Raw genomic sequence first — 21,663 nt, forward strand, 5'->3', positions numbered from 1 at the left:
AGCAAAGGATAAGAACGTTGCCAGTCATAGATACAGAACAAAAAGACTGAACAACTGGGTTACGTCTCTAGCAACCCTAGATTTGTGTTGGGACTATATCTTGTGGAAGGATGAAATAGTATGAATCAATTAATCAAAATAAAGTTTTTTATTAAAATATGTCATTCATTATTTGAATATGTTGGTAACCCATTGTTATCCTCCGAACACCGGCTTCCCTGGCATTATCACTTCAGTATCTATGAGTTGTTACTGTTAACTATAACACTTGCTACCGTGTAATTACACATGTAATTAAACTGTAATAAGGATCCCTTAAAAGGAAGTGTTACCAAGAATGGTAACACAAGAGGAATCAACTCAAATACACAAGTATGGAGCTAGCCTACAGGGTGTACCAGTACCAGATCAATGTGCAGGGGTACGAGGCAATTGAGATATGTGGCCTACATGAAAGCAGGGTAAAGTGACTAGGCACGGGGATAGGTAATAACAAGAGTACAATAAAGAACAGAGTAGCAGAAGCATATGGTGAGTGTACAATTGTGTGTATGTTTTGTGTGCACGTGTGTGTATGTGTGTTCGTGTTACAGGCAGAACATGAAAGCAAAGAGATGAGCGAAATGAGAGCCAATTTTCCGTAGTCCACCGTCGGTATCATTTTCTCACCGGGCGCAGAGAGTGGGAAGCATGAACGAACAGTATCTAGGGAAGGAGGCGGAACTTAAACGAGCCCCACAGCTCAGCCATACGGTAGACCATGTACAAATGCCGTTAATATCTCAATCGACAATTTTCTGTTAGGCTACTACGAGAGATAATTGAGTGCGCGCGTTTACCGAAGAGCGTATACAGAGAAGAGACCTAGGAGTCAAGAAACAGAAGAGGAAAGTATCGAGATGAAGTAGACGTGTAAAATGTCTCATTAATCGCGGAATTCATTCAAAACCAGCGTGGCATTCGACTCAACTGGTAAGATTTAAGCATATTCCAGTGTTTCATATTCCTGTGACTTGTGAAATGTTCGAAAGTTTTGATCGATTGTTCCACAATTGACTAGCCAACATAATTAATACAAACTTTTTATAGCACGAGAATTGCATTCATGAAATAAACCTAAGTGAGCGTCAACACATTGTTAAAGACAATAAAACATGTTTTAATAGCCATTCCTTATTCACACGAACGAACAATTTCTTGATATCATATGTACGATTTAATTTGTCTATTTATCCTTATTGTATTTATTTTGATCATCTTAATTTTCCGCGACGGGTAAATTTCACCACCATCTGCCTTCTTCGAAGGAGTCAATTGTAAGTTCATTTCATTGTTTCATTTTTAAAAAACACAATATATGTTTTTAAAAAATGTCAGACTCTGTAGGTGCTACAATCAAATGATTAAGAATTGCAAATTGCAAAAAACCATTTGCAATTGATAATCCTCTATGAATTCTCCATTCTCTATGGAGAATATTTTTGGGTGGCATTCCACCCTTTTTTATGCTTTATAGATTACAGTGGTGTAAAGTACTTAAGTAAAAGACCTTTCAAGTACTAATTAAGTCGTTTTTTTGGTATCTGTACTTTACTATTTAATTTTTTTACTTCACTACATTCCTAAAGAAAACAATGTACTTTATACTCCATACATTTTCCCTGACACCTAAAAGTACTTGTTACATTTTGAATGCTTAGCAGGACAAGAAAATGGTCCAAATCACGCACTTATAAAATCATCCATACTTCCTCTGATCTGGCGGTCATCCCTACTGCCTCTGATCTGGCGGACTCACTAAACACAAATGCTTTGTAAATTATGCCTGAGTGTTGGAGTGTGCCCCTGGCTATTCGTAAATAAATAAAAAGCTAGAAAATGGTGCAGTCCGGATTGCTTAATGTAAGGAATTTGAAATTATTTATACTTTTACTTTTGATACTTAAGTACATTTTATCAATTGCATTTACTTTTGATACTTAAGTATATTTAAAACCAAATATTTTTTTGACTTTTACTCAAGTAGTATTTTACTGAGTAACTTTCACTTGAGTCATTATCTATTAACGTAACTTTACTTTTACTCAAGTATAACAATTGGGTACTTTTCCCACCATTGATAGATGAGGAACAGGAGGAGATGGAGAAGGAGCAGTGGTGTGTATTCATGGATGCCAAAAACATAAAATAATTTACAGTGCCTTCGGAAAGTATTCAGACCCCTTGACTTTTTCCACATTTTGTTATGTTACAAACTTATTCTAAAATGTATGATTATTGCCCAAAAAATATTTGCAAAAAAATGGAAATATCACATTTACATAAGTATTCAGACCCTTTACTCAGTACTTTGTTGAAGTACCTTTGGTAGTGATTACAACCTTGAGTCTTCTTGGGTATGACGCTACAAGCTTGGCACACTTGTATTTGGGGAGTTTCTCCCATTCTTCTCTGCAGATCCTCTCAAGCTCTGTCAGGTTGGATGGGGAGCGTTGCTGCACAGCTATTTTCAGGTCTCTCCAGAGATGTTCGATCGGGTTCAAGTCCAGGCTCTGGCTGGGCCACTCAAGGACATTCAGAGACTTGTCCCGAAGCCACTCATGTGTTATCTTGGCTATGTGCTTAGCACATGTTGTCCTGTTGGAAGGTGAACCTTCGCCTGGGTCTGAGGTCTTGAGCAGATTTTCATCAAGGAACTCTCTATACTTTGCTCTGTTCATCTTTCCCTCGATCTTGACTAGTCTCCCAGTCCCTGCAGTTGAAAAACATCCCCACAGCATGATGTTGCCACCACCATGCTTCACCGTAGGGATGGTGCCAGGTTTTCTCCAGACGTGACGCTTGGCATTCAGGCCAAAGAGTTCAATCTTTGTTTCATCAGACCAGAGAATCTTGTTTCTCATGGTCTGAGAGTCATTATGTGCCTTTTGGCAAACTCTAAATGTATCTCACTGGAGAAAGCATCCAAGCCAGGGAAACAGCGCCCCTTTTTCAACGCCGATACCGATTATTGGAGGACCAAAAAAGCCAATACCGATTAATCGGCCAATTTTTTTATATTTATTTGTAATAATGACAATTACAACAATACTGAATGAACACCTATTTTAACTTAATATAATACATCAATAAAATAAATTTAGCCTCAAGTAAATAATGAAACATGTTCAATTTGGTTTAAATAATGCAAAAACAAAGTGTTGGAGAAGAAAGTAAAAGTGCAATATGTGCTATGTAAGAAAGCTAACGTTTCAGTTCCTTGCTCAGAACATGAGAACCTATGAAAGCTGGTGGTTCCTTTTAACATGAGTCTTAAATATTCCCAGGTAAGAAGTTTTAGGTTGTAGTTATTATAGGAATTATAGGACTATTTCCCTCTATACCATTTATATTTCATTAACCTTTGACTATTAGATGTTCTTATAGGCACTTTAGTATTGCCAGTGTAACAGTATAGCTTCCGTCCCTCTCCTCGCTCCTCCCTGGGCTCGAACCAGAAACACAACGACAACAGCCACCATCCAAGCAGCGTTACCCATGCAGAGCAAGGGGAAGAACTACTAGAAGGCTCAGAGCGAGTGACATTTGAAACGCTATTAGCGCGCGCTAACTAGCTAGCCATTTCACTTCGGTTACACCAGCCTCATCTCAGGAGTTGATAGACTTGAAGTCATAAACAGCGCAATGCTTGACGCACAACGAAGAGCTGCTGGCAAAACGCACGAAAGTGCTGTTTGAATGAATGTTTACGCGCCTGCTTCTGCCTACCACCGCTCAGTCAGATACTTAGATACTTGTATGCTTGTATGCTCAGTCAGATAAAATGGACCCTTTCCTACATTAGCCATGGATGGAGATAGGGATTTGGACTTGTGGTTTTAATGAATTAAAATTCCTACATTATGCCTCTGGCCTGAGAGGATGGAAGTAGCTAGATGTAGACTAATGTCAACCAGCTGGCCAATCGTTGCACATGAAAGGAAGTTAGGGTAGCGACCAAGCATTTTAGCCAGGTAGACTTGGACAACAAAAACTAAAAGCGTGTACTGTATGACAGTCATAGACTTTTTTGGCAACATGAAAGAGAGGGGAGGGCATTGGCGTTTCTCTATAAGTCAGGTGAGTCAACATGTTTTCTACTTACACACACACACACACGCACACGCACACGCACAAGCACACACACACACACACACACACACACACACACACACACACACACACACACACACACACACACACACACACACACACACACACACACACACACACACACACACACACACACACACACACACACACACACACACACACAAAGAAATCAGTACCATGGGAAGCCACATCATATCTACCTTACATTGATTGGACTAAATTGTTTTTGGAATCTTTTAGTTGTCACTGTATTAGACTAAGCATAGGTGATGATGTTCAAAAGTTGAAATGGTGCTAGTGGTGACAGCTCCTGATTTGGTTGCGAGTTGCAGTAATTCTCCGGTGTTCTAAATCAATAGTTGTTTAGAAGTCCGAATATGTCAGAAACATTAACTTGATTGACCATGCTGTAGGTCATGTAGCTGTTTGTTAAATGCAATATGCTTTGTGGACTCTCCGGTTTTGTGATGATTTTGTGTGATTGAATTTATTCTGCCACTGTGACTTCTTATTGTCTTGGCCTAGGCCTGTATATCACGGTGGAAAGGCATATGAACTAACAGGTCATAGAGCAAACAACGCAATTATCACAACATGTAGGTTGTAATATGGCCTTTTTCCCCTGGCTTGGCTTCCCAAGGGATTTTACCCACGCACCGCTACTGAGAAGGAGTCAAAATGGGACAGGCGGAAGCGGGAATTGAACCCCGATCGTAGGTTACATTTCATGTTGCATTTCACAGCAAAATAATAATTCTGGGGTGAATTGAAATGGACAAAAAAAAAACATGTACCGAATGCAAGTCATTTCAATGATTTGTTCATTTCATTAGACCAAAAACATTTAAGAATAAATCCAACTTAATATGTTGCTCGAAATGTAAGTATATTTTATGAGGATAACCAAAGGATATCAAAACAACGATGAGGTCGACCCATTCCCGCTTTTCCAACTTTTAATGGTGTCAGCAAATACAGTATCCTGCAAACTTCTAGCTACTGCTGGTGTATTGAGAACTTTGCGCAACAATGTCTGCCAAAATGGGTTAGACTGGCAAATGATCAGACACATAAATCCATGTTAAACATGAAAACACTCTAGAAGAAGTGATCTCATTCTGCAGTAGACAGGATTTGAAACACCATTATAGTTTTTAGAAGCTACAGTGAGAGGAAGCAACACCAAAAAATAAAGTATCTAATTCTGTGCTGAACAGAACTCAAAATACCAAAATAGGGTTTTCAACCATTTCCGTCAGTGCTCCCAGTCCCTGGCAAGGTGTTGCACAACAGTTGATTAAGTGGTGTTACAGCACACCATGTAAGGTTTCAAAATAGCTCAGGATGTGTTTCAATACTCCAACAAATTTAAGGTTTTGTCTCCTTCACTTTGGTGGCAGCTCAGTTGCCATTAGTTTGGTGTTACAAAGCTAACAGTGTATAACCCACCATAGCCTACTGAATATGTGAGTTTGGAAGTAAAATCCTTCACTGAATAAGACAAAAAACAATGGGGGAAAAAACGAGACGGGTTTGAGTGAGAGGTCTAATTGATGTTTCCAAGTTGCCACACAACGCTCCAAAGTTTGCATAGTTCCTAATTTCAATGTACTTTTATGACTCGGAGATGAATCTTTAACTATAACGTGCAATTTGAGCTCTCCTAGCTGTGCCGTTGAGGAACTAAAGCAAATAAACTTCTTGTAGTTTTCTTTAGAACACACCCCTGCATCCCTGCCTTTACACAATTACTGTTGTTGTTCACGCAATCCAAAAGCAGTCCATTTATACATCTCAATCTGGGTCACATGGTCATCATTTGAAAGCTTGTTCTGTTCAACATGGCTAGCTAAATTATAAAGTAGGATTTAAATGGTGTTAGGCTTTCACTAACACCGCAAGAGAAGATGATTGTAATTTTAGTGACGCATGTGAAGTCACGAGTGCATTCAGATGCGTGGTCCGCGGCAAGTCTTCTTCACAACACAACAAACGTACCCTGGGTTGTTCTGAACAGAATGAGGCTATGTCATCTTGTAGCTTTACATCAAGTGTAGTGATCATAAACGCATTTCGCTACACTTGCATTAACATCTGCTAACCATGTGTATGTGACAAATAGATTTGATTCGATTTGATTTGAGATGGAACTCTGTTACATTCATTATTTGATCGGGAGAAAGCCATGCGTAATACAATGAAGCGTAGCCTTCATATTGATGTAGCCTATCGAATGAAGAGAGAACACAAGATAACAAGATAGTTAAGGAGAGTCCGTTATATATATATATATATATATATATATATATATAAAATTGGTTATAGCTTAAAGGCTTCGGTTCGGCTGGCGCCTAGTGGCTAAAAAACTTGAAAATAGCAGCAATTAGTACTCTTTGTCTGTCTTGAAACGCCTCAAAATAGTCTGAATGAATCTAAAATCACTCAAGAAATCTGTCATAAATCCCGAAATGAATGTGGTAATTGCTCCACTTAGGTTAGTTTGAGCACAGTCTGCCATGTGTCAAGTCTTCCTATTTACTGCCCTTGAGATGACCATTGAAAGGTATTTTTTAAACATAATCGGTTGAAATGACATTTCAGTACATTTCCGTGTGGACCAGCAGATTTCAGTTGAAACTGATAAGTGTTTCTGGCTAGCTGGGGCACATATTTCTTTTGGTGGAGTTTGTCACTAGACCTGCATGAGTGTCCTCCATGATTTTCCGGGACAGGAGCTGGGGTGTGATGCTTTCGACTTTGGCCTTTATCTAAACACTACTAACCAACACGAGGAGCAGGGTCAGGGTTCATGAGGCTGGAGAACAGGGCAGATAAGCAGGGCCACGGTCAATGATCCCCCAGCTAGGGCATGACGGATTGGATTAGATCAATGGTCACCAACCTTTTCTGAGTCAAGATCACTTTCTGAGTCCAAAAGCAGGCCCAAAGATCTACCGCTCAGATTACATTATTTGAACAGATATAATTTAAAGAACATAAACCTATGCAACACTAACCTATTAAAAACATTTCAAGGGCCTCCCGGGTCACGCAGTGGTTAAGCGCCAGCTGTGCCACCAGAGACTCTGGGTTCGCGCCCAGGCTCTGTTGTAACCAGCCACGACCGGGAGGTCCGTGGGGCGACGCACAATTGGCCTAGCGTCCTCCGGGTTAGGAAGGGGTTGGCCGGTAGGGATATCCTTGTCTCATCGCGCACCAGCGACTCCTGTGGCGGGCCGGTCGCAATGCGCTCTAACCAAGGTTGCCAGGTGCACGGTGTTTCCTCCGACACATTGGTGCGGGTGGCTTCCTGGTTGGATGCGCGCTGTGTTAAGAAGCAGTGTGGCTTGGTTGGGTTGTGTATTGGAGAACGCATGACTTTCAACCTTCGTCTCTCAGTTCCATAGCAATAAGGTTTGTGCAGTAGGCTCAGCCAGGTCACCCATAATACAAGTCAGTATTAGAAGTCCAACCAATTCTGAGGATATTGGGAAATGACTTGGAAATTGGCCACTAGGGGGCAACAGTGAGCGATGTTACCTTCAAGTAGGTTTTGATTTTGCTAGAGTGTTGTGGATGTTGTGGATGGGTGTAAGCATCTGCCTCTGGTGCAAAAGGTTGCATGTGTTTGAATCCAGCAATAGAAAGTTGTTTTTGAGATTTTTGTTTTAGCCTATCCCAAACCTTAACCCTTGCCTTCATGTCCCCCTATCCCCAACCTTAACCCTTGCCTTAACCCTTGCCTTGAGTTCATGTCTAACCTTAAGATTTCGGAGTTAATGCGTAAACTCACCTTAAACACTTCAAAATGTGACATTTGAAACAATTTCTAAATGTGACGTTTAAGAAACATGGATAAGCATCTAATTCTGACCTGAGACTGTGAGAGTTTGTTGGTAGGCTTTAGGCTCAATTCATTATCACAGCATATTGGCTATGCTTGAATTGCCCTGCCAATGTTGTTCTTCTCAGACAATGTAGAAATGATTTCCAAATTGTAGGTATATGACACACTGGTAGTAGATCATTTGTTGTATTACTTGTGAGGCACAGCTGAGTGAGTGTAATAATTTGTTTTTTAAAATTTTACTGGACTGATGGCCTGCATCTGATGGTCAGTCTGAAGGGAGAGAGGAAGGGAGAGCAGCAATGAGTCTGCATCGGTGAGGCTGACTAACCGTCCCTCCGCTGTCCCTCCCTCCACTGTGGAAAGCGGACACAGTCTTCCAGCTGATGGCGAAACTCAAGTCGCACTGCATTATTACTGCCTCATGCACCAATTCATGTTGTTATTCATATGACCAGAGAAAGTTAAATATTCCTTGATATTAATAACCACGCAAGCTTATCGGAACACTTTGCTGTACTCATTCAGTTCTGGTTGTAGCGTGAGTGGAAGTAGGGAGAACAAGCATTTTATGGCTTATAAAATTGTTGAACAAAGTGTTGACAGTGCTGAATAACAACTTAAACAGGAACTTACTTATAAAAACAGCAGCTCTTTGTTGTTCATTGCGTCTCGGTCAAGTCAAGGTTTTAAACGTTTCGAAATCTCACAGTATCAATTTTGCTGTGCGCTCAAGGCTTCTTTTTACATCCTATGGCTTGGGAAAACTGTGCAGACACGGTCGTCTGAGCTATCTGATTGGCCAGTAGTAGGCCTATAGGTGCACTTGATTTACTCTCTGGGCCTGCTGGGTTTGCAGAGTTACACCTTCAGGCACATGAAATGGTTAAAAATGGGAACACTTTCCCATCCCGGTGCTAGGGCAGCTGAATCAAGTGCACCTACCGCCAACAGCGCTAAAAGGAAAAAAGAATAATACAGAAATGTTTGATGATCGACTAGGAAGGCCTTGCGATCGACCGATTGGTGACCACTGGAGTAGATGATTGGTTGATCTGGCTCAGTATTCAAGATGTGATTGGTGGGGGGCTGGGGACCAGGCTGGATGGGAAAGGGGCCCAGCTGTGCTCTCCTGTCAGTCTGAAGTGAAAATCCCTGTGAATAGTTCTGTTTGAGCCAAGCATCCGGCTCCGTTAAAGTGGAGTTCATTCTTATCCCAGTCCTTTCTCTATCTAGGCCAGACAGGCCCCCTTCAGACCTGACCTTGTCACATTCTGTATTAATATACACTACCGTTCAAATGTTTGGGGTCACTTAGAAATGTCCTTGTTTTTGAAAGAAAAGCAAAAATGTTTTGGCCATTAAAATAACATCAAATAGATCAGAAATACAGTGTAGACATGGTTAATGTTGTAAATGACTATTGTAGCTGGAAACGGCTGATTTCTTTATGGAATATCTACATAGGCGTACAGAGGCCCATTATCAGCAATCATCACTCCTGTGTTCCAATGGCACGTTGTGTTAGCTAATCCAAGTTGATCATGCAAGAAATTGCCAAGAAACTGAAGATCTTGTACAACTCTGTATACTACTCCCTTCACAGAGCAGCACAAACTGCCCCTAACCAGAATAGAAAGAGGAGTGGGAGGCCCCGGTGCACAACTCAGCAAGAGGACAAGTACATTAGAGTGTCTAGTTTGAGAAACAGACGCCTCACAAGTCCTCAACTGGCAGCTTCATTAAATAGTACCTGCAAAACACTAGAGAGGTGACTCCGGGATGCTGGCCTTCTAGGCAGAGTTGCAAAGAAAAAGGCATATCTCAGACTGGCCAATAAAAAGAAAAGATTAAGATTGGCAAAAGAACACAGACACTGGAGAGAGGAACATTGGAAAAAAGTGTTATGGACAGACGAATCTAAGTTTGATGTGTTCGGATCACAAAGAAGAACATTTGAAAAGATGCTGGAGGAGTGCTTGACTCCATCTGTCAAGCATGGTGGAGGCAATGTGATGGTCTGGGGGTGCTTAGATGGTGGTAAAGTGGAAGATTTGTACAGGGTAAAAGGGATCTTGAAAAAGGAAGGCTATCACTCCATTTTGCAACGCCATGCCATACTCTGTGGACAGTGCTTAATTGGGCCTAATTTCCTCCTACAACAGGACAATGACCCAAAGCACAGCTCCAAACTATGTAATAACTATTTAGGGAAGAAGCAGTCAGATGGTATTCTGTCTATAATGGAGTGGCCAGCACAGTCACCGGATCTCAACCATATTGAGCTGTTGTGGGAGCAGCTTGACCGTATGATACTTAAGAAGTGCCCATCAAGCCAATCCAACTTATGGGAGGTGCTTCAGGAAGCATGGGGGAAATATTTTGTCCTTTTCCAACAATGCAGAGTAAAAGAAAATATACAAAAATACAAATAAATAATAGAAATAGTGACACGAGGAATAAATAACAATAACAAATAAAAATACCATGGCTATATACAGAGAGTTCCAGTACAGAGTAACAGCTTCAGAAGTTGTTCAGGGTCCTGTTGGTTCAAAAGTTGGTGCACTGGTACCGCTTGCCGTGCGGTAGCAGAGAGAACAGTCTATGGCTTGGGTGGCTGGAGTCTGCCAATTTTTTGGATGACAATTCCCAGAGTGGTCTCTGAATTGTTTGATGAGCATGAAAACGATATAAACCATCTGCCATGGCCGTCTCCATCACCAGATCTTAACCTAATTGAACACTTATGGGAGATTCTGGAGCAGCTGCCTGAGACAGTGCTTTCCACCACCATCAACAAAACACCAAATGATGGATTTTCTCGTTGAAGAATGGTGTTGCATCCTTCCAATAGAGTTCCAAACACTTGTAGAATCTATGTCAAGGCGCATTGAAGCTGTTCAGGCCCGTGGTGATCCAACACCCTGTTAAGACACTTTATGTTTCCCTTATTTTGTCAATTCACTTTATGTTGGTGTTTCCCTTATTTTGTCAGTTTCCTGTATCTGTCCATTAAAACACAACAACCGTCAACCAATGAGCTCACTGTAATGGATGCAGGTGTTTATTTTGACAGGGGCTTTGAATAAGGGGAGTAAAATCAGAGTGTTGCGCAGTGAAAAGTCAAATAGACCGATACAGACACTGTGTGATGTTACAGAGTTGTGTATGTCAGGACTTCATTTGAGCCAGTTTGCTACTGAAAATAATCCTGCAGCAACAGGAAATGTGAAGTATTATGTGGATTATAATTCATGTCAATTATGTGGATTATAATTCATGTCAATACATGTTGAAAGTGTTGATACATTTTTCGTAAGGGAAAAACTAGTCCAACGTTTCAAGGTGTAAATGACAAACTTCAGAAGCCATTTTAAATAGACAATAGTTTTAGATTTCCTGAAGTTCTTCTGCAACAGGGCGATCAAATTAAGATCCTACATCTCAGTTTGTAGTGATGGGAATTTCAGTTAAAATAAATAATATTTTGACTCATTTCTTTCATTAGAGTCAATAATGCCCAGAGCACTCAGGACCCCTTATCGGTGAACGATGAACTAGCCTCTCGTTCACATGTCGTTCACCATACGGGACTTATTTGAGCTGTCATTTGTGATAGACTCGTAAACTTGTGATTTAAATCATGTACATGTGTTCATTGCTAGGCATACAAATACGATTATTTCTTAATACATTTGAAACTACAGACCCTGTTTCGATCCCGGGCTGTATCACAACCGGCCGTGATCAGTCCGTAGGGCGTCGTACAATTGGCCCAGCGTCGTCCTGGTTAGGGTTTGGCCGGTGTAGGCCGTCATTGTAAATAGGAATTTGTTCTTAACTGACTTGTCTAGTTAAATAAAGGTTAAATAAAGAATGACAAAATTAACAAGGTCTAGTTCTGGCCACGATTGAACTAAACTTTGAGCGACTGTTGACGGAATACATTAATTGACTGCCGCCAGGCTGATAAGCAAAGTTGTTCGAACTACAGCCCCCAAAACGATTTGTTCTCGAGTTTGTTGAGCAGAGGCTGTGCATGTTTTGGTTCTACAAAGCTGTGTCCATAACATTCAATTGGCAATTCATTTAATTTATTCTTGCAACGTGATCAATTATCAGTTCTAAACATGTATTTTTCTTCTTTATGCTCATGATCTATTTCCCTGCACGCATATTACAGACAGTTGGCACTTGGTGTTTGGAGCATGTCTCTGGAGCCGCTGAGCCTGGAGGAGCAGGATTAATCCTGCTGTAGGACTCATTGCGGCCAGCACTAGCAGGTCAAATGAACGGTCGAAATTGAACGAGTCCGTCAGAATAATAAATCATGACTCCCCAGTCAGTAAAGAGTCTTTCATAAAGAATGAATCGTTCGCAAACTGCACATCACTAGTAGCTTGTGAAGTCACAAGTGTAAGCAGAGCCAATGGAGCCATCCTGACCTGGGCTCAGACCCAAAGTTGTGCCTCAAGTGTCAGAAGAAGCGAAGTAGCGCCTGGAGCCTAATTGCAAAGTGGCTCTGTGGCTAACACTCTGTTGCCAGGCTGTTACTTAGAGCAATGTTCCCTCTATGTAACCTCTATAATGGAGTCAGCTCGGGAGGTTTATTTCTTTCATAAAAATTCTCAGCTGGGTATGTGTTTATTTCAGTGCCACTGACATTTTATTTTGTATACCAGTCCTTTCATGTAGGTTGATTAGTCACTTTGCAGTAAGTTGACATTTCGCCCCTGTTGCTTCTAAGAACAATGTTCCAATGTTTTCCTCACGACTCCCTCAGGGGGATCAGAGGGATTTTCTTATGCCTGCAAAATTGGTTTTGGCTCTATGTCCGAACCAGACCATTGAGGAGAGGGGGGATTTTGCATTACTAAATGGCTTGTGTTGGCTTTGCTTAACCAGGTTTTGAAAGGAAGGGGTTAATTTGGGTAAAACCATTTTCACATGTTTTGTTTTTTTACCGAGTTTGAAAATGCTTTTGGTTGCTCTGCGTTTGCTTGGTTTTTGAGGTCGAATACATTCAGTTGTGCAACTGACGAGGCATCCCTATTCTAGGGATATTCTTATGACGCTCAGCCTTTTTTAACCTACTGCGTGTAGACTTCACGTTCTATACAGTGTGCTGTCGCAGAGCTTTAGCCATTAGGGGGTGTATTATTACACCATTCTATCTAATGGTCTATGTAAAGTATCATGGTTTTCCATTACAGTGAGACCACTGGGTAACATATCAAATATCACCCCGGCTTCAGTACATTTCAATGGTTTCCAGCAAGCTATAACGATTGTCGCCTGACGTGGCTGAATTTGATGAGACGTGGTGTAACCGAGTGGAACAGCTGCACTTGAGATTATCAGCTCTACATCTCAATGTGGACTGCCCATGGCACAGAGGCACCCCATTCCCGTCGGCTCTGGCGCTAGATTCAGTCCACTTTGCCGTGCTCTTTGTGTATGTATCCCCATGCACACTTCTTTGGGTTCTCTCAGCTCACGCATCCACGATGGCCCTGGTACTGTGAGAACGGGATGGAGGATCAAAGATGAAATGGGGGTCAAAACATCCACAGCGCTTAAACTCAACGCTGGACCTTGAAGCCAGTTCCACCGCATTTTTTCATTGTTCCCCTCTAGTCAGAGACTGATTTAGACCTGGGACACCAGGTGTGTGCAATTCATTATCAGTTAGAACAGAAAACCAGCCGTCTCCGGACCTCACAGGGTCAGAGTTGAGTATCCCTGGCCTACTGTTTATATTTTAATGCAGTCATCTCGGTTTTTATTTGAAGCATGTTGTTATATGTCACTTGTTTGTATCAAGTGCAAAGACTATGGAAACTTATTTTGTACTGACGTTATCGGCGGTCACAGAGAGATTCTATGTATAGCGGAGATCTTCTATTTTTGTTCCGTGTATATACAGTACCAGTTAAGAGTTTGGACACACCTACTAATTTAAGGGTTTTTCTTAATTTTTTTACTATTTTCTACATTGTAGAATAATATCGAAGACATTCAAAACTATGAAATAACACATATGGCATCATGTAGTAACCAAAAAAAGTGTTGAACAAATAGATTCTTCAAAGTAGCCACCCTTTGCCTTGATGACAGCGTTGCACACTCTTGGCATTCTCTGAACAAGCTTCGTGAGATAGTCACCTGGAATGCATTTCCATTAACAGGTGTACCTTGTTAAAAGTTAATTTGTCCAATTTCTTTCCTTCTTAATGCATTTGAGCCAATCAGTTGTGTTGTGACAAGGTAGGGTTGGTATACAGAAGATAGCCCTATTTGGTAAAAGACCAAGTCCATATTATGGCAAGAACAGCTCAAATAAGCAAAGACAAACAACAGCCCATCATTACTTTAAGACATGAAGGTCAGTCAATCAGGAAAATATCAAGAACGTTGAAAGTTTCTGTTATGGGATTTTTATGAATAATGACTAAATGATGTATACATTTAACGTAGAACTATAACTAAACAGAATACTACTCTGTCACTGTATGAATGTATGAATCTTATTATAATCATAACACTGAATATAATGTGTGTAGTTTTAGTTCTGAATTAGAACAAGGACTTTCTGTTCCTTGTTAGAAACGAATGGAGCTATCATCAGACCAGCTGGAATACTGTGTTCCTGACAGGACATTCTGTCCCCACCTAGGGAGGGGAGAGACCTTGGGCTTGAAGTAGATTATTTAACAGGTGGCAGACAATGTGAGAAGGCTTGTGAACTATATTGCCATAGTATCTGAGAGGAGGAGGGACATTTATGACGAAATGTTAGGTATATAGACCAATGTACCGGAAATGATAGGGCGAACGTTCCCGTGAAAAAACATTTGACTATTGTAGACTGGGCCTCTGTCTGTTTTGAATTTCTATCAGTATCCTACAAATGCTGATTTAACCGACTAATTTAATTGAATTTGTTAAAGAACATGAGAACTTAATTCTCCTAACAGTTTCTTCAAGTGCAGTCGCAAAAAACATCAAGCACTATGATGAACCTGGCTCTCATGAGGACCGCCACAGGAAAGGCAGACCCAGAGTTACCTCTGCTGCAGAGGATAAGTTCATTCGAGCTTCAGCTAAGAAAGTGCAGCCCAAATAAACAGACACATCTCAACATCAACTGTTCAGAGGAGACTGCATGACTCAGGCCTTCATTGTCGAATTGCTGCAAAGAAACCACTGCTAAAGGACACCAATAAACACGAGCAATGGCCATTACACCGGTGGAAATCTGTCCTTTGGTCTGATTAGTCCAAATATGAGATTTCTGCTTTGCCAATTGAGATGGTTTGGGATGAGTTGGACCGCAGAGTGAAGATAAAGCAGCCAACAAGTGCTCAGCATATGTGGGAACTCCTTCACGACTGTTGGAAAAGCCTTTCAGGTGACCACCTCATGAAGCTGGTTGAGAACATCCAAAGAGTGTGGAAAGCTGTCATCAAGGCAAAGGGTTTGCGACTTTGAAGAATCTAAAATCTAAAACATATTTGGATTCGTTTAACACTTTTTTGCTTGTTCCCACATATGCTGAGAACTTGTTGGCTGCTTTTCCTTAACACTGCGGTCCAACTCATCCCATCTCAATTGGGTTGAGGTCGGATGAAAACACCTATGGGAGATTCTGGAGTGGCACCTGAGACAGCGTTTTCCACCACCAACAAAACACAAAATGATGTCATTTCTTGTGGATGAATGGTGTCGTATCCCTCCAATAGAGTTCCAGACACTTGTAGAGTCTATGCCAAGGTGCATTGAAGCTGTTCTGGCGGCTCGTGGTGATCCAACACCCCATTAAGACACTATGTTGGTGTTTCCTTTATTTTTGCAGTTACTTGTATAGTGAGCATTATGTTCAAATCTCAATAAAATCGCAGTATCGAATCGCAATGCATATAGAATCGGCACCAAAGTATTGTGGTGGACTGGAGATGTTCCCTTTGTGTCTCAGCGCTTAATGGACATTTGGCATAGGATGGTGAGGAGCGATCACCTCCAGGCTGTCTGTGCTGGTATCTTGTAGTGGCTTCTCCTGATGTACCGACACACGGACTGGGCAGGGGCATCTCCTCATCCCTCCACATGTGCCCACTGCCTGCTCCGGCTCTGTGCCAGCCCTGTTTCCCCCCCCCCTGGCCAACAGGTGGAGACTGAGTCCAAGGGAATGGAACTAAATTGACAGCATGCTACACTGATGGGTTAAGATTAAGACATCAACCAAGTCATAGAATAAAGAATGGAAAAAGCTAACACGCTGAAGTGTTTTCCAGACAGATGTTGCTAGGTCGACAAGGTGTTTATAGTAAGGTCAGTCACATTGAGGATGGCTATAGGATCCGCTGGACACTAATAGAGCTGACGAAAATGCTTCCTTCCACTCAGCCTGTTTTTACTCACCTCATCAACTTTTCAAGGGGGTTATTTTGAGTCAGATTGAGACGGCAACAAGGAACTCTCAGGTGGTTGTGTGGCTAATGGGTTACATAACAGCACCATGGAACCGTAGTTTAACGGATGACCCTGCTGTGTAGCATGGTGTGACACATGTGGTCATACCCTGTAGAATGAGATACATACATACTGGGGTGAGGGCAGGGGTGTGTTATAGCAAAAACAAACAACCGCCCAAACAACCAACCGCCCTCCAACCACCCCCAACCGACCCCAACGGGCCCGAACCATCCCCTGACTGTATAAGTGGATGAGGGGCATGGTGTGGAATGCACACCCCTCCTGAAGCGGATGTGGTACATGGTATAGTATGTCAAAAGGTATTGCTGGCTATTTAAGACAGCTGGGATAGGAACTTCAAAAACACATGCAGTTTTGCAGAGACAGCAGTTGATGCCTGTATCAACATAGTTTGGGGATCCTGAGTGGCGCAGCGGTCTAAGTCACTGCATCGCAGTGTCACCAGGGGTGTCACTATAGACCCGGGTTCAATCTTGGGCTGTATCACAACTGGCCGTGATCGGGAGTCCCATAGGGCGGCGCACAATTGGCCCAGCATCGCCCGGGTTAGGGGAATGTTTGGCCGGGGTAGGCCGTCATTGTAAATAAGAATTTGTTCTTAACTGACTTGACTTCCCCCTGGTAAGTCTTACACTAAAGTATAATTCTAAACCTGCCTCATATGAAGATAACAGGCCATTGATGGTGTGTCTTTTCTGCTTGACAGGACTAAGTCACCTAAACTTGGGCTTTTTATGGTTGTAGGCCTCAGCGGCCTGGCCCTGTCTTACTAATATGGCCTCCGCCTCTCACTCTGTTCCTCTCCCAGGGTCAGCAGCAGCTGTATGGCAGGGTGCTGATGATGTTTGTTTGTTATGCCATGTGGCTCTGTGTGTCACCAGAGCAGGTGTAAATGTTTTACAAGTCACCAGAGCAGGTCAATACTGGCTGATTAACTATGTTGACTTTGGTGTAAAAGCAGAAGCTACCCACGGCCACTAATGGTCCCCACTCACCTTCATTCCCCCCCTGCTTAACAGGAATAAACTCCGGGATGCCATTGTAGAAGACGAGTAAGACATCTTCCAACAGAAAACGTTTTGCAACTAAAAATGCATTGTCTGGGGCCTCCCGAGAGGCGCAGCGGTCTAAGGCACTGCTATGTAGTGCTAGAGACATCACTACAGACCCGGGTTCGATCCCGGACTGTGTTGCAGCCGGCCGTGACCGGGAGACCCATAAGGCGGCGCACAATTGGCCCAGCTTCGTCCGGGTTAGGGGAGGGTTTGGCCAGCCGGGATGTCCTTGTCCCATCACGTTCTAGCAACTCCTTATGGCCGGCCGGGTGCCTGCACGTTGACTCGTGTCGTCAGTTGTATGGTGTTTCCTCTGACACTTTGGTGCGGCTGGCTTCCGGGTTAAGCGATCAGTGTGTCAAGAAGCAGTGTGGCTTGGCAGGGTTGTGTTTCGGAGGACGCATGGCTCTCGACCTTCGCCTCTCCCGAGTCCGTATTGGAGTTGAAGCGATGGGACAAGACTGCAACTACCAATTGGATATTACGAAATTGGGGAGAAAAAGGGATAAAAAGTACATCAACAAAAAATGGCTTATTAGACAACGTTTCATCTGTTTGCTTTGGTTTGGTTCCTAGTAAATACACTCCTGGTCTGTGTGTTGGATTGTGTTGGGTAGGGTGGGCACAGTGACACATACAGTACAGAGTAAATAAAGGGTTATAACAACCCAAGATAAATATACAAACATTGAAAGATGTGTGTGTGTGTGACTGTGTAAAGATGGAAGTGGACTCTTCTAACAAGTGGATTCTGTGAGACGTCTTACCGTTGGACCCATCTCGGTAACAAGAGGACTACAAGTAAAGGACATAGACAGGTTGTACAGCCAGCTGCTCTATAAATACACACACACACACACACACACACACACACACACACACACACACACACACACACACACACACACACACACACACACACACACACACACACACACACACACACACACACACACACACACACACACACACACACACACATAATGATTCCATGTGCGTTCATATTCTCCAGAGTGCAGAGCTTTCTGGGAACAATTCACCAAATCCAATGGGACAACATGATTGAAATTGAATCAGAGAAGCCTATGGCAAACGCTTGTATGGTTCAGAAAATCAATTGCGATGTACTTACTAACAATGAGTCACAGAGAAAGGAACGTGTTGCTTTTTATAAGCCATAGTCAATGATTACGGTTGTAAAGAGTGGACGCTACTCCATTAGTACAACGGTAATCGGAAACAAATTCAGACAGTGACAGGTAGGATAATAAACATTGCTTTAATATTCCCATGCTCAAAATGAAAGATGAGGATACTTTGGTAATTAGAGTGTATTTGATGTAGTGGGCTAATATTTCTTGAACTTGAACTCAACTATAATGTTATTTCTGTCCCCAGGGACACTAAAGTGGCCTAGCAACTCAGCAGAAGCAATATGCTATTATTGAGGGAGATCTTCACATTCCATAGTCTATTTCTCACCCACAAGGGGATAGGTACAGTCCATGTGTATTTTCTGTGTGTCTCTCTTTTTGTCTGTGTTCATCTGTCTAGTGGAAATTGGGTGACCATCTCACGTCTTCCAAAAAGTGTGGTCTGCCAGTGTCCTAGATCATCAGCCAAGGCCACAGATATAAAATGGGGCCTAAATAGACACTCAGCCTTCTGCTGACTCATCTGATCTTTAATAACCTTTGATAGAACAAATTCTGGATCTATCTCCTCACTGCTTGATCCAGCTCCTGCCAGGCAGCACTGCACCCCACCAAGTCAGAGAGGGAAGATGAACGATTGATCTTTTGCAACCTTTCAGATTCAAATGAATGAATGTTACATTTGAACCTTTACTCATATGTCGCTCATTTCGATGTTGCTGAGAGATATTCAAGGTCTCCAATGAACCTCACTGCGGCTCAGTTTCCTTATGTTAATCACATATTGTATTGTTCACTTTAAAACTGGAGTGGTGGTGGGTGATCCATTACCAGCTGTGTGGAGAGCTGCGGCTAAAGATGCTCTGCCAGGCCGGGTGACACTTGTGGTGACACAATGGGGCTGCTGTCTCCACCCAGGAAGCAGCTAGATAACAACAACAGCCCATTGTCTGTGGAACGGACTCCCCCGGGGCCTCTGATCTCACAGAGGATATTGGAAATGGGGTAAATCGGTGTCACTGAGGTCATGCAACCCAGTGGGGAGTAACTACACCATCATCGTAGAAAAGATAACTCCCGCACATAATTAAATCATTGTTATTGGTCACATGCGACAAATACAACAGGTGCAGACTTTAGCATGAAATGCTTACTTAAGAGCCCATTCCCAACAGTGCATATTTAAGTAAGACAAATATTTGCTGAATAAAAAAGGAAATAGTAGCACAATAAACTGGGATACCTAACAGGGATGTAAACAAAATTTGTGCACAAAATTATTTGAGAGGAATAAGCTTTTTGTGGGTATAGAACATTTCTGGGGTCTTTTATTTCAGCTCATGAAACATGGGACAAACACTTTATATTCATATTTTTTGTTCATTATAATAAACATAGTAGCAGCAGCATATGTGAAGAGTGTGAAAGTGTTTATATGTTTGTGTGTGCGCGTAGCATCAATATGTGTGTGTGCGTGTGTGTGTGTGTGTGTGTGTGTGTATGTAGTATGTGTGTGTGTGGAGTGTTCAAAAAATAAAGTTGAATAAATAAATAATAAAGGGGTCAATGTAAATAGCCCGGGTAGTCATTCGAATAACTGTTCAACAGAGGGTTTGGTTTGAACCTCGTGATCGCCCTTACAAAAATGTACCTTCATAGTACAATGAAAAAAATACAATGGTTTAAATATAGTTTAAGTTTAAATATACTCAAATATCAAAAGTAAAGAAATTGCTGCAACAAACACACATGGTCTAGTAGTGTAGTGTACCCTCTTAAACCCCTATAGCTCATAGTGAAAAACAACAACACACATGGTCTAGTAGTGTAGTGTACCCTCTTAAACCCCTTTAGCTCATAGTGAAAAACAACAACACACATGGTCTAGTAGTGTAGTGTATCCTCCCAAACCCCTTTAGCTCATAGTGAAAAACAACAAACACACATGGTCTAGTAGTGTAGTGTACCCTCTTAAACCCCTTTAGCTCATAGTGAAAAACAACAACACACATGGTCTAGTAGTGTAGCGTACCCTCTTAAAACTTGGGAACCGTATAGGGTATGGTGAAAATAGTAAAAGGAGTCTGACACCTTTGAAGATAAGGTTTAAAATAATTAGTTTAACTGGTGCTTCTCTCTTCAATACAGTTTTCAGTTGGCTCTCTCTCCCTCTCTCTCTTCAACTGACTAGGCTACTCGTATACAATTCTAAATAGCCAACATCCTAAAAACTATTTGTAAAAAGGTATTATCATCTTATATCGTAAAGAAAGGCTTTGATCTCAGGCCCTTTTATGAACAAATCTTTATTTCATGAACAAGTCTTATAAATTATTATGTTCTTGCTACAGCGTATTAGCGTACATTAGCGTAATATGTTCCCCCTGTTGATTATGCTCATTATACATTAAGGTTGAACCAAAAGATTACATGTGACAACTATGAAATTAAATACAAAACAAGTATGTGAAATGTAATTAAAATAAAATAATAATCCGGACCATTGACGGTCACAGGAGGTTCCGGACCGTGGACCGTCTCAGGAGGTTCCGGACCGTGGATCGTCATTGGAGGTTCTGGACTGTGGACCATTGCCGCAAGCTCTGGACTGGGAACTGTCGCCGGAAGCTCTGGACTGGGAACCATTGCCGGAAGCTCTGGACTGGGAACCATCGCCGGAAGCTCTGGACTGGGAAACGTCGCCGGAAGCTCTGGACTGGGAAACGTCGCCGGAAGCTCTGGACTGGGGATCGTCGCAGGAAGCGTGGTGCGTGGGGCCGGCACTGGTGGTACCGGACTGGTGACACGCACCTCAGGGCGAGCACGAGGAGCAGGCACAGGATGTACTGGACTGGGGAGGTGCACTGGAGGCCTGATGCATGGGGCTGGTACAGGCGGCCCCGGACTGGTGACACGCACTTCAGGGCGAGTGCGGGGAGAAGGAACAGGACGTACT

The 21,663-nt window shown here is 42.3% G+C and overlaps 1 protein-coding gene across 3 annotated transcripts in view; it reads left to right on the forward strand.

Moving 5' to 3' along the window:
* The first annotated feature begins 445 nt into the window (after positions 1–445).
* The window catches only part of LOC109890862 (sodium-coupled neutral amino acid transporter 3), a 59,279-nt gene continuing 38,061 nt past the window's right edge, over positions 446–21,663 (forward strand). The window contains exon 1 of one of the 3 annotated variants that reach the window (XM_020482943.2): positions 446–531. The gene's annotated coding sequence lies outside the window, so the exon portion shown is untranslated. Of the gene's footprint in view, positions 532–703; positions 973–21,663 lie in introns of those variants that run through there. The other 2 variants (XM_020482942.2, XM_020482944.2) reach the window with 2 other exon arrangements.

Source organism: Oncorhynchus kisutch, linkage group LG5 (assembly GCF_002021735.2).
Source record: "Oncorhynchus kisutch isolate 150728-3 linkage group LG5, Okis_V2, whole genome shotgun sequence".
Lineage (NCBI taxonomy): Eukaryota > Metazoa > Chordata > Actinopteri > Salmoniformes > Salmonidae > Oncorhynchus > Oncorhynchus kisutch.